Here is a 14,304-nt window from a genome sequence, read left to right as displayed (position 1 = left end):
AAGCACTTTTCAAAAACAAGCTCCAAATCATGTTGAAATACAGAAATAAACACTTTTCCATAAACAAGCTCTAAATCATGTTTGATGCACTCTGTAAGTGAATTATTTTTTAGTACTGTTTAATCAGGATGATAGGAACACTGTGGACAGTTTTCAGCAAGTTGCAACATTGAAATACAGAAATAAACACTTTTCCAAAAACAAGCTCTAAATCATGTTGAAAAACAGAAATAAGCACTTTTCAAAAACAAGCTTCAAATCATGTTGAAATACAGAAATAAACACTTTTCCAAAAACAAGCTCTAAATCATGTTGAAATACAGAAATAAACACTTTTCCATAAACAAGCTCTAAATCATGTTTGATGCACTCTGTAAGTGAATTTTTTTTCAGTACTGTTTAATCAGGATGATAGGAACACTGTGGACAGTTTTCAGCAAGTTGCAACATTGAAATACAGAAATAAACACTTTTCCAAAAACAAGCTCTAAATCATGTTGAAAAACAGAAATAAGCACTTTTCAAAAACAAGCTTCAAATCATGTTGAAATACAGAAATAAGCACTTTTCAAAAACAAGCTCCAAATCATGTTGAAAAACAGAAATAAACACTTTTCCATAAACAAGCTCTAAATCATGTTTGATGCACTCTGTAAGTGAATTATTTTTTAGTACTGTTTAATCAGGATGATAGGAACACTGTGGACAGTTTTCAGCAAGTTGCAACATTGAAATACAGAAATAAACACTTTTCCAAAAACAAGCTCTAAATCATGTTGAAAAACAGAAATAAGCACTTTTCAAAAACAAGCTTCAAATCATGTTGAAATACAGAAATAAGCACTTTTCAAAAACAAGCTCCAAATCATGTTGAAATACAGAAATAAACACTTTTCCATAAACAAGCTCTAAATCATGTTTGATGCACTCTGTAAGTGAATTTTTTTTCAGTACTGTTTAATCAGGATGATAGGAACACTGTGGACAGTTTTCAGCAAGTTGCAACATTGAAATACAGAAATAAACACTTTTCCAAAAACAAGCTCTAAATCATGTTGAAAAACAGAAATAAGCACTTTTCAAAAACAAGCTTCAAATCATGTTGAAATACAGAAATAAGCACTTTTCAAAAACAAGCTCCAAATCATGTTGAAATACAGAAATAAACACTTTTCCATAAACAAGCTCTAAATCATGTTTGATGCACTCTGTAAGTTATTTTTTTTTAGTACTGTTTAATCAGGATGATAGGAACACTGTGGACAGTTTTCAGCAAGTTGCAACATTGAAATACAGAAATAAACACTTTTCCAAAAACAAGCTCTAAATCATGTTGAAATACAGAAATAAACACTTTTCCATAAACAAGCTCTAAATCATGTTTGATGCACTCTGTAAGTGAATTTTTTTTCAGTACTGTTTAATCAGGATGATAGGAACACTGTGGACAGTTTTCAGCAAGTTGCAACATTGAAATACAGAAATAAACACTTTTCCAAAAACAAGCTCTAAATCATGTTGAAAAACAGAAATAAGCACTTTTCAAAAACAAGCTTCAAATCATGTTGAAATACAGAAATAAGCACTTTTCAAAAACAAGCTCCAAATCATGTTGAAATACAGAAATAAACACTTTTCCATAAACAAGCTCTAAATCATGTTTGATGCACTCTGTAAGTGAATTATTTTTTAGTACTGTTTAATCAGGATGATAGGAACACTGTGGACAGTTTTCAGCAAGTTGCAACATTGAAATACAGAAATAAACACTTTTCCAAAAACAAGCTCTAAATCATGTTGAAAAACAGAAATAAGCACTTTTCAAAAACAAGCTTCAAATCATGTTGAAATACAGAAATAAACACTTTTCCAAAAACAAGCTCTAAATCATGTTGAAATACAGAAATAAACACTTTTCCATAAACAAGCTCTAAATCATGTTTGATGCACTCTGTAAGTGAATTTTTTTTCAGTACTGTTTAATCAGGATGATAGGAACACTGTGGACAGTTTTCAGCAAGTTGCAACATTGAAATACAGAAATAAACACTTTTCCAAAAACAAGCTCTAAATCATGTTGAAAAACAGAAATAAGCACTTTTCAAAAACAAGCTTCAAATCATGTTGAAATACAGAAATAAGCACTTTTCAAAAACAAGCTCCAAATCATGTTGAAAAACAGAAATAAACACTTTTCCATAAACAAGCTCTAAATCATGTTTGATGCACTCTGTAAGTGAATTATTTTTTAGTACTGTTTAATCAGGATGATAGGAACACTGTGGACAGTTTTCAGCAAGTTGCAACATTGAAATACAGAAATAAACACTTTTCCAAAAACAAGCTCTAAATCATGTTGAAAAACAGAAATAAGCACTTTTCAAAAACAAGCTTCAAATCATGTTGAAATACAGAAATAAGCACTTTTCAAAAACAAGCTCCAAATCATGTTGAAATACAGAAATAAACACTTTTCCATAAACAAGCTCTAAATCATGTTTGATGCACTCTGTAAGTGAATTTTTTTTCAGTACTGTTTAATCAGGATGATAGGAACACTGTGGACAGTTTTCAGCAAGTTGCAACATTGAAATACAGAAATAAACACTTTTCCAAAAACAAGCTCTAAATCATGTTGAAAAACAGAAATAAGCACTTTTCAAAAACAAGCTTCAAATCATGTTGAAATACAGAAATAAGCACTTTTCAAAAACAAGCTCCAAATCATGTTGAAATACAGAAATAAACACTTTTCCATAAACAAGCTCTAAATCATGTTTGATGCACTCTGTAAGTTATTTTTTTTTTAGTACTGTTTAATCAGGATGATAGGAACACTGTGGACAGTTTTCAGCAAGTTGCAACATTGAAATACAGAAATAAACACTTTTCCATAAACAAGCTCTAAATCATGTTTGATGCACTCTGTAAGTGAATTTTTTTTAGTACTGTTTAATCAGGATGATAGGAACACTGTGGACAGTTTTCAGCAAGTTGCAACATTGAAATTCAGAAATAAACACTTTTCCAAAAACAAGCTCTAAATCATGTTGAAATACAGAAATAAACACTTTTCCATAAACAAGCTCTAAATCATGTTTGATGCACTCTGTAAGTGAATTTTTTTTCAGTACTGTTTAATCAGGATGATAGGAACACTGTGGACAGTTTTCAGCAAGTTGCAACATTGAAATACAGAAATAAACACTTTTCCAAAAACAAGCTCTAAATCATGTTGAAAAACAGAAATATGCACTTTTCAAAAACAAGCTCCAAATCATGTTGAAATACAGAAATGAGCACTTTTCAAAAACAAGCTCCAAATCATGTTGAAAAACAGAAATAAACACTTTTCAATAAACAAGCTCTAAATCATGTTTGATGCACTCTGTAAGTGAATTTTTTTTTAGTACTGTTTAATCAGGATGATAGGAACACTGTGGACAGTTTTCAGCAAGTTGCAACATTGAAATACAGAAATAAACACTTTTCCAAAAACAAGCTCTAAATCATGTTAAAAAACAGAAATAAGCACTTTTCAAAAACAAGCTTCAAATCATGTTGAAATACAGAAATAAGCACTTTTCAAAAACAAGCTCCAAATCATGTTGAAATACAGAAATAAACACTTTTCCATAAACAAGCTCTAAATCATGTTTGATGCACTCTGTAAGTGAATTTTTTTTCAGTACTGTTTAATCAGGATGATAGGAACACTGTGGACAGTTTTCAGCAAGTTGCAACATTGAAATACAGAAATAAACACTTTTCCAAAAACAAGCTCTAAATCATGTTGAAATACAGAAATAAACTCTAAATCTAAATCATGTTTGATGCACTCTGTAAGTGAATTTTTTTTCAGTACTGTTTAATCAGGATGATAGGAACACTGTGGACAGTTTTCAGCAAGTTGCAACATTGAAATACAGAAATAAACACTTTTCCAAAAACAAGCTCTAAATCATGTTGAAAAACAGAAATAAGCACTTTTCAAAAACAAGCTTCAAATCATGTTGAAATACAGAAATAAGCACTTTTCAAAAACAAGCTCCAAATCATGTTGAAATACAGAAATAAACACTTTTCCATAAACAAGCTCTAAATCATGTTTGATGCACTCTGTAAGTTATTTTTTTTTAGTACTGTTTAATCAGGATGATAGGAACACTGTGGACAGTTTTCAGCAAGTTGCAACATTGAAATTCAGAAATAAACACTTTTCCAAAAACAAGCTCTAAATCATGTTGAAATACAGAAATAAACACTTTTCCATAAACAAGCTCTAAATCATGTTTGATGCACTCTGTAAGTGATTTTTTTTTTAGTACTGTTTAATCAGGATGATAGGAACACTGTGGACAGTTTTCAGCAAGTTGCAACATTGAAATACAGAAATAAACACTTTTCCATAAACAAGGTACAAATCATGTTTGATGCACTCTGGATGTAATTTTCTTTTAATAGAACTGTTAAACTGGATGATAGGAACACTGCGGACAATTTTCAGCAAGTTGCAACATTGAAATACAGAAATAAACACTTTTCCATAAACAAGGTCCAAATCATGTTTGATGCACTCTGGATGTAATTTTTTGTTGTAGAACTGTTAAAACTGGATGATAGGAACACTGGACAATTTTCAGCAAGTTGCAACATTGAAATACAGAAATAAACACTTTTCCATAAACAAGCTCTAAATCATGTTTGATGCACTCTGTAAGTGAATTTTTTTTAGTACTGTTTAATCAGGATGATAGGAACACTGTGGACAGTTTTCAGCAAGTTGCAACATTGAAATTCAGAAATAAACACTTTTCCAAAAACAAGCTCTAAATCATATTGAAATACAGAAATAAACACTTTTCCATAAACAAGCTCTAAATCATGTTTGATGCACTCTGTAAGTGAATTTCTTTTCAGTACTGTTTAATCAGGATGATAGGAACACTGTGGACAGTTTTCAGCAAGTTGCAACATTGAAATACAGAAATAAACACTTTTCCAAAAACAAGCTCTAAATCATGTTGAAAAACAGAAATAAGCACTTTTCAAAAACAAGCTTCAAATCATGTTGAAATACAGAAATAAGCACTTTTCAAAAACAAGCTCCAAATCATGTTGAAAAACAGAAATAAACACTTTTCAATAAACAAGCTCTAAATCATGTTTGATGCACTCTGTAAGTGAATTATTTTTTAGTACTGTTTAACCTCTAACGAGCCTCTACCCCGGGTCCGGGATCCCCCCCCATCCCCCCACACACTGATTAGCATAGCTAGCATAGCTTCACAAGTAGATAGTAGCATCTAAATATCATTAAATCACAAGTCCAAGACACCAGATGAAAGATACAGATCTTGTGAATAAAGCCACCATTTCAGATTTTTAAAATGTTTTACAGGGAAGACAAAATATGTAAATCTATTAGCTAAACACGTTAGCAAAATACACAATTTCTTTGTCCACCATTTTTTCTCTCCACCAGTAGCTATCACCAATTCGGCTAAACTAAGATATTGATAGCCAATAACCTATAAAAAACCTCATCAGATGACAGTCTGATAACATATTTATGGTATAGGATAGGTTTTGTTAGAAAAAAGTGCATATTTCAGGTAGAAATCACAGTTTACAATTGCACCTACCATCACAAGACGACTAGAATTACTATAGAGAGCAACGTGTATGACCAATTTACTCTTAATAAAACATTTCATAAGAATAGACAAAGCATAGCAATGGAAAGACCCAGATCTTGTGATTCCAGACAATATTTCAGATTTTCTAAGCGTTTTACAGCGAAAACACAATAAATCGATAAGTTAGCATACCACATGTGAAAACGTTACCAGAGCATCGATTCCAGCCAAAGAGCGCTATAACGTAATCACCGCCAAAATATATTAATTTTTTCACTAACCTTCTCAGAATTCTTCCGATGACACTCCTGTAACATCATTTTACAACATACATATACAGTTTGTTCGAAAAGGTGCATATTTAGCCATACAAAACCGTGGTTACACAATAAAAATACTAGGAAATCAAGCCTCAATATGTCTGACGTCATCTATCAGAGTGATCTAGTTTAATTGAAAGCTAATCATATACTTGACTAAAAAATACAGGGTTGACAGGAATCGAAAGACAAATTAGTTCTTAATGCAACCGCTGACTTACATTTTTTAAATTATCCTTACTTTTCAATACAGGGTTCGCCAAGTGACGCGATAACAAACAAAATGGCGAAATATGCGTTTAAAATATTTCGACAGAACAACGATTTATCATATTAAATATTGCTTACTTTGAGCTGTTCTTCCATCAGATTCTTGGGCAATGTATCCTTTCTATGTTGTAATCTTCTTTTGGTCGATAGATGTCCTCTGTCCTTCGAAATATCCACTAACGATCGAACGGGACCACAAAACGTGTCCAAAGTTTCAGAGTGCACAACAAAGAAATTCCTCAAAATCGCACTAAACGGATATAAATTGCTATAAAACGGTTCAAATTAACTACATTATGATGTTTTTAACAACTATAACGACTAAAAACATGACCGGAGAAATATTACTCTCTAAACAACGATTTGGAAGGAGGCAGGTCTGATGCCCATCTTGCGCACGGCGCATGCAGGAAGAGAGCGGTACTTCTACGTTTTCGTGTTTTATAGTGGCTGTGATTGTGCAATCGACTCCATTCAAAACGTGATGACGTACAGACACCCAGAGGAAGACGTAGGCAGTGTCGGTTTCTTCATAGCATTCACTGTCGCCTTAAAAACAGACTCCAGATCAGGGGTAAAAATTTCTGAAATCTGACCCCTGTCATGAAAAGTGCTGTAGATATTGTTCTGTACCACTCAGAGACAAAATTCCAACTTCTATAGAAACTAGAAAGTGTTTTCTATCCAATAATAACAATAATATGCATATTGTACGATCAAGAATTTAGCACGAGGCAGTTTAATTTGGAGACCCAAATATGCTAATGCGGAACAGCACCCCCTATAGTTCCAATAAGTTAATCAGGATGATAGGAACACTGTGGACAGTTTTCAGCAAGTTGCAACATTGAAATACAGAAATAAACACTTTTCCAAAAACAAGCTCTAAATCATGTTGAAAAACAGAAATAAGCACTTTTCAAAAACAAGCTTCAAATCATGTTGAAATACAGAAATAAGCACTTTTCAAAAACAAGCTCCAAATCATGTTGAAACACAGAAATAAACACTTTTCCATAAACAAGCTCTAAATCATGTTTGATGCACTCTGTAAGTGAATTTTTTTTCAGTACTGTTTAATCAGGATGATAGGAACACTGTGGACAGTTTTCAGCAAGTTGCAACATTGAAATACAGAAATAAACACTTTTCCAAAAACAAGCTCTAAATCATGTTGAAAAACAGAAATAAGCACTTTTCAAAAACAAGCTTCAAATCATGTTGAAATACAGAAATAAGCACTTTTCAAAAACAAGCTCCAAATCATGTTGAAAAACAGAAATAAACACTTTTCAATAAACAAGCTCTAAATCATGTTTGATGCACTCTGTAAGTGAATTTTTTTTTAGTACTGTTTAATCAGGATGATAGGAACACTGTGGACAGTTTTCAACAAGTTGCAACATTGAAATACAGAAATAAACACTTTTCAATAAACAAGCTCTAAATCATGTTTGATGCACTCTGTAAGTGAATTTTTTTTTAGTACTGTTTAATCAGGATGATAGGAACACTGTGGACAGTTTTCAGCAAGTTGCAACATTGAAATACAGAAATAAACACTTTTCCAAAAACAAGCTCTAAATCATGTTGAAAAACAGAAATAAGCACTTTTCAAAAACAAGCTTCAAATCATGTTGAAATACAGAAATAAGCACTTTTCAAAAACAAGCTCCAAATCATGTTGAAATACAGAAATAAACACTTTTCCATAAACAAGCTCTAAATCATGTTTGATGCACTCCGTAAGTGAATTTTTTTGTAATACTGTTTAATCAGGATGATAGGAACACTGTGGACAGTTTTCAGCAAGTTGCAACATTGAAATACAGAAATAAACACTTTTCCAAAAACAAGCTCTAAATCATGTTGAAAAACAGAAATAAACACTTTTCCATAAACAAGCTCTAAATCATGTTTGATGCACTCTGTAAGTGATTTTTTTTTTTAGTACTGTTTAATCAGGATGATAGGAACACTGTGGACAGTTTTCAGCAAGTTGCAACATTGAAATACAGAAATAAACACTTTTCCATAAACAAGGTACAAATCATGTTTGATGCACTCTGGATGTAATTTTCTTTTAATAGAACTGTTAAACTGGATGATAGGAACACTGCGGACAATTTTCAGCAAGTTGCAACATTGAAATACAGAAATAAACACTTTTCCATAAACAAGGTCCAAATCATGTTTGATGCACTCTGGATGTAATTTTTTGTTGTAGAACTGTTAAAACTGGATGATAGGAACACTGGACAATTTTCAGCAAGTTGCAACATTGAAATACAGAAATAAACACTTTTCCATAAACAAGGGTCAAATCATGTTTGATGCACTCTGGATGTAATGTTTTTGTTGTAGAACTGTTAAAACTGGATGATAGGAACACTGTGGACAATTTTCAGCAAGTTGCAACATTGAAATACAGAAATAAACACTTTTCCATAAACAAGGTCCAAATCATGTTTGATGCACTCTGGATGTAATTTTCTTTTGTAAAACTGTTAAAACTGGATGAAAGGAACACTGTGGACAATTGTCAGCAAGTTGCAACATTGAAATACAGAAATAAACACTTTTCCAAAAAAAAGGTCCAAATCATGTTTGATGCACTCTCTGGATGTAATTTTGTTTGCAGTACTGTTAAAACTGGATGATAGGAACACTGGACAATTTTCAGCAAGTTGCAACATTGAAATACAGAAATAAACACTTTTCCATAAACAAGGTCTAAATCATGTTTGATGCACTCTCTGGGTGTAATTTTGTTTGCAGTACTGTTAAAACTGGATGATAGGAACACTGGACAATTTTCAGCAAGTTGCAACATTGAAATACAGAAATAAACACTTTTCCATAAACAAGGTCCAAATCATGTTTGATGCACTCTGGATGTAATTTTCTTTTGTAGAACTGTTAAAACTGGATGATAGGAACACTGCGGACAGTTTTCAGCAAGTGGCAACATTGAAATACAGAAATAAACACTTTTCCAAAAACAAGGTCCAAATCATGTTTGATGCACTCTCTGGGTGTAATTTTGTTTGCAGTACTGTTAAAACTGGATGATAGGAACACTGGACAATTTTCAGCAAGTTGCAACATTGACGTACAGAAATAAACACTTTTCCATAAACAAGGTCTAAATCATGTTTGATGCACTCTCTGGGTGTAATTTTGTTTGCAGTACTGTTAAAACTGGATGATAGGAACACTGGACAATTTTCAGCAAGTTGCAACATTGAAATACAGAAATAAACACTTTTCCATAAACAAGGTCCAAATCATGTTTGATGCACTCTCTGGGTGTAATTTTGTTTGCAGTACTGTTAAAACTGGATGCTAGGAACACTGGACAATTTTCAGCAAGTTGCAACATTGAAATACAGAAATAAACACTTTTCCATAAACAAGGTCTAAATCATGTTTGATGCACTCTCTGGGTGTAATTTTGTTTGCAGTACTGTTAAAACTGGATGATAGGAACACTGGACAATTTTCAGCAAGTTGCAACATTGAAATACAGAAATAAACACTTTTCCATAAACAAGGTCCAAATCATGTTTGATGCACTCTGGATGTAATTTGTTTTTGTAGAACTGTTAAAACTGGATGATAGGAACACTGCGGACAATTTTCAGCAAGTTGCAACATTGAAATACAGAAATAAACACTTTTCCATAAACAAGGTTCAAATCATGTTTGATGCACTCTGGATGTCATTTTTTTGTTGTAGAACTGTTAAAACTGGATGATAGGAACACTGTGGACAATTTTCAGCAAGTTGCAACATTGAAATACAGAAATAAACACTTTTCCATAAACAAGGTCCAAATCATGTTTGATGCACTCTCTGGCTGTAATTTTGTTGCAGTACTGTTAAAACTGGATGATAGGAACACTGGACAATTTTCAGCAAGTTGCAACATTGAAATACAGAAATAAACACTTTTCCATAAACAAGGTCTAAATCATGTTTGATGCACTCTCTGGGTGTAATTTTGTTTGCAGTACTGTTAAAACTGGATGATAGGAACACTGGACAATTTTCAGCAAGTTGCAACATTGAAATACAGAAATAAACACTTTTCCATAAACAAGGTAAAAATCATGTTTGATGCACTCTGGATGTAATTTTCTTTTAATAGAACAGTTAAACTGGATGATAGGAACACTGCGGACAATTTTCAGCAAGTTGCAACATTGAAATACAGAAATAAACACTTTTCCATAAACAAGGTTCAAATCATGTTTGATGCACTCTGGATGTAATTTTTTTGTTGTAGAACTGTTAAAACTGGATGATAGGAACACTGTGGACAATTTTCAGCAAGTTGCAACATTGAAATACAGAAATAAACACTTTTCCATAAACAAGGTCCAAATCATGTTTGATGCACTCTGGATGTAATTTTCTTTTGTAGAACTGTTAAAACTGGATGATAGGAACACTGCGGACAATTTTCATTAAGTTGCAACATTGAAATACAGAAATAAACACTTTTCCATAAACAAGGTCCAAATCATGTTTGATGCACTCTGGATGTAATTTTCTTTTGTAGAACTGTTAAAACTGGATGATAGGAACACTGCGGACAATTGTCCGCAAGTGGCAACATTGAAATACAGAAATAAACACTTTTCCATAAACAAGGTCTAAATCATGTTTGATGCACTCTCTGGGTGTAATTTTGTTTGCAGTACTGTTAAAACTGGATGATAGGAACACTGGACAATTTTCAGCAAGTTGCAACATTGACATACAGAAATAAACACTTTTCCATAAACAAGGTCTAAATCATGTTTGATGCACTCTCTGGGTGTAATTTTGTTTGCAGTACTGTTAAAACTGGATGATAGGAACACTGGACAATTTTCAGCAAGTTGCAACATTGAAATACAGAAATAAACACTTTTCCATAAACAAGGTCTAAATCATGTTTGATGCACTCTCTGGGTGTAATTTTGTTTGCAGTACTGTTAAAACTGGATGATAGGAACACTGGACAATTTTCAGCAAGTTGCAACATTGAAATACAGAAATAAACACTTTTCCATAAACAAGGTCCAAATCATGTTTGATGCACTCTGGATGTAATTTGTTTTTGTAGAACTGTTAAAACTGGATGATAGGAACACTGCGGACAATTTTCAGCAAGTTGCAACATTGAAATACAGAAATAAACACTTTTCCATAAACAAGGTTCAAATAATTTTTGATGCACTCTGGATGTCATTTTTTGGTTGTAGAACTGTTAAAACTGGATGATAGGAACACTGTGGACAATTTTCAGCAAGTTGCAACATTGAAATACAGAAATAAACACTTTTCCATAAACAAGGTCCAAATCATGTTTGATGCACTCTCTGGATGTAATTTTGTTGCAGTACTGTTAAAACTGGATGATAGGAACACTGGACAATTTTCAGCAAGTTGCAACATTGAAATACAGAAATAAACACTTTTCCATAAACAAGGTCTAAATCATGTTTGATGCACTCTGTGGGTGTAATTTTGTTTGCAGTACTGTTAAAACTGGATGATAGGAACACTGGACAATTTTCAGCAAGTTGCAACATTGAAATACAGAAATAAACACTTTTCCATAAACAAGGTCCAAATCATGTTTGATGCACTCTGGATGTAATTTTCTTTTGTAGAACTGTTAAAACTGGATGATAGGAACACTGCGGACAATTGTCCGCAAGTGGCAACATTGAAATACAGAAATAAACACTTTTCCATAAACAAGGTCCAAATCATGTTTGATGCACTCTCTGGGTGTAATTTTGTTTGCAGTACTGTTAAAACTGGATGATAGGAACACTGGACAATTTTCAGCAAGTTGCAACATTGACGTACAGAAATAAACACTTTTCCATAAACAAGGTCTAAATCATGTTTGATGCACTCTCTGGGTGTAATTTTTTTTCAGTACTGTTTAATCAGGATGATAGGAACACTGTGGACAGTTTTCAGCAAGTTGCAACATTGAAATACAGAAATAAACACTTTTCCAAAAACAAGCTCTAAATCATGTTGAAAAACAGAAATAAGCACTTTTCAAAAACAAGCTTCAAATCATGTTGAAATACAGAAATAAGCACTTTTCAAAAACAAGCTCCAAATCATGTTGAAAAACAGAAATAAACACTTTTCAATAAACAAGCTCTAAATCATGTTTGATGCACTCTGTAAGTGAATTATTTTTTAGTACTGTTTAACCTCTAACGAGCCTCTACCCCGGGTCCGGGATCCCCCCCCATCCCCCCACACACTGATTAGCATAGCTAGCATAGCTTCACAAGTAGATAGTAGCATCTAAATATCATTAAATCACAAGTCCAAGACACCAGATGAAAGATACAGATCTTGTGAATAAAGCCACCATTTCAGATTTTTAAAATGTTTTACAGGGAAGACAAAATATGTAAATCTATTAGCTAAACACGTTAGCAAAATACACAATTTCTTTGTCCACCATTTTTTCTCTCCACCAGTAGCTATCACCAATTCGGCTAAACTAAGATATTGATAGCCAATAACCTATAAAAAACCTCATCAGATGACAGTCTGATAACATATTTATGGTATAGGATAGGTTTTGTTAGAAAAAAGTGCATATTTCAGGTAGAAATCACAGTTTACAATTGCACCTACCATCACAAGACGACTAGAATTACTATAGAGAGCAACGTGTATGACCAATTTACTCTTAATAAAACATTTCATAAGAATAGACAAAGCATAGCAATGGAAAGACCCAGATCTTGTGATTCCAGACAATATTTCAGATTTTCTAAGCGTTTTACAGCGAAAACACAATAAATCGATAAGTTAGCATACCACATGTGAAAACGTTACCAGAGCATCGATTCCAGCCAAAGAGCGCTATAACGTAATCACCGCCAAAATATATTAATTTTTTCACTAACCTTCTCAGAATTCTTCCGATGACACTCCTGTAACATCATTTTACAACATACATATACAGTTTGTTCGAAAAGGTGCATATTTAGCCATACAAAACCGTGGTTACACAATAAAAATACTAGGAAATCAAGCCTCAATATGTCTGACGTCATCTATCAGAGTGATCTAGTTTAATTGAAAGCTAATCATATACTTGACTAAAAAATACAGGGTTGACAGGAATCGAAAGACAAATTAGTTCTTAATGCAACCGCTGACTTACATTTTTTAAATTATCCTTACTTTTCAATACAGGGTTCGCCAAGTGACGCGATAACAAACAAAATGGCGAAATATGCGTTTAAAATATTTCGACAGAACAACGATTTATCATATTAAATATTGCTTACTTTGAGCTGTTCTTCCATCAGATTCTTGGGCAATGTATCCTTTCTATGTTGTAATCTTCTTTTGGTCGATAGATGTCCTCTGTCCTTCGAAATATCCACTAACGATCGAACGGGACCACAAAACGTGTCCAAAGTTTCAGAGTGCACAACAAAGAAATTCCTCAAAATCGCACTAAACGGATATAAATTGCTATAAAACGGTTCAAATGAACTACATTATGATGTTTTTAACAACTATAACGACTAAAAACATGACCGGAGAAATATTACTCTCTAAACAACGATTTGGAAGGAGGCAGGTCTGATGCCCATCTTGCGCACGGCGCATGCAGGAAGAGAGCGGTACTTCTACGTTTTCGTGTTTTATAGTGGCTGTGATTGTGCAATCGACTCCATTCAAAACGTGATGACGTACAGACACCCAGAGGAAGACGTAGGCAGTGTCGGTTTCTTCATAGCATTCACTGTCGCCTTAAAAACAGACTCCAGATCAGGGGTAAAAATTTCTGAAATCTGACCCCTGTCATGAAAAGTGCTGTAGATATTGTTCTGTACCACTCAGAGACAAAATTCCAACTTCTATAGAAACTAGAAAGTGTTTTCTATCCAATAATAACAATAATATGCATATTGTACGATCAAGAATTTAGCACGAGGCAGTTTAATTTGGAGACCCAAATATGCTAATGCGGAACAGCACCCCCTATAGTTCCAATAAGTTAATCAGGATGATAGGAACACTGTGGACA

This window comes from Salvelinus alpinus, chromosome 4, assembly GCF_045679555.1.
Source record: "Salvelinus alpinus chromosome 4, SLU_Salpinus.1, whole genome shotgun sequence".
NCBI classification, from domain to species: domain Eukaryota; kingdom Metazoa; phylum Chordata; class Actinopteri; order Salmoniformes; family Salmonidae; genus Salvelinus; species Salvelinus alpinus.
This window is presented reverse-complemented; position numbering follows the sequence as displayed.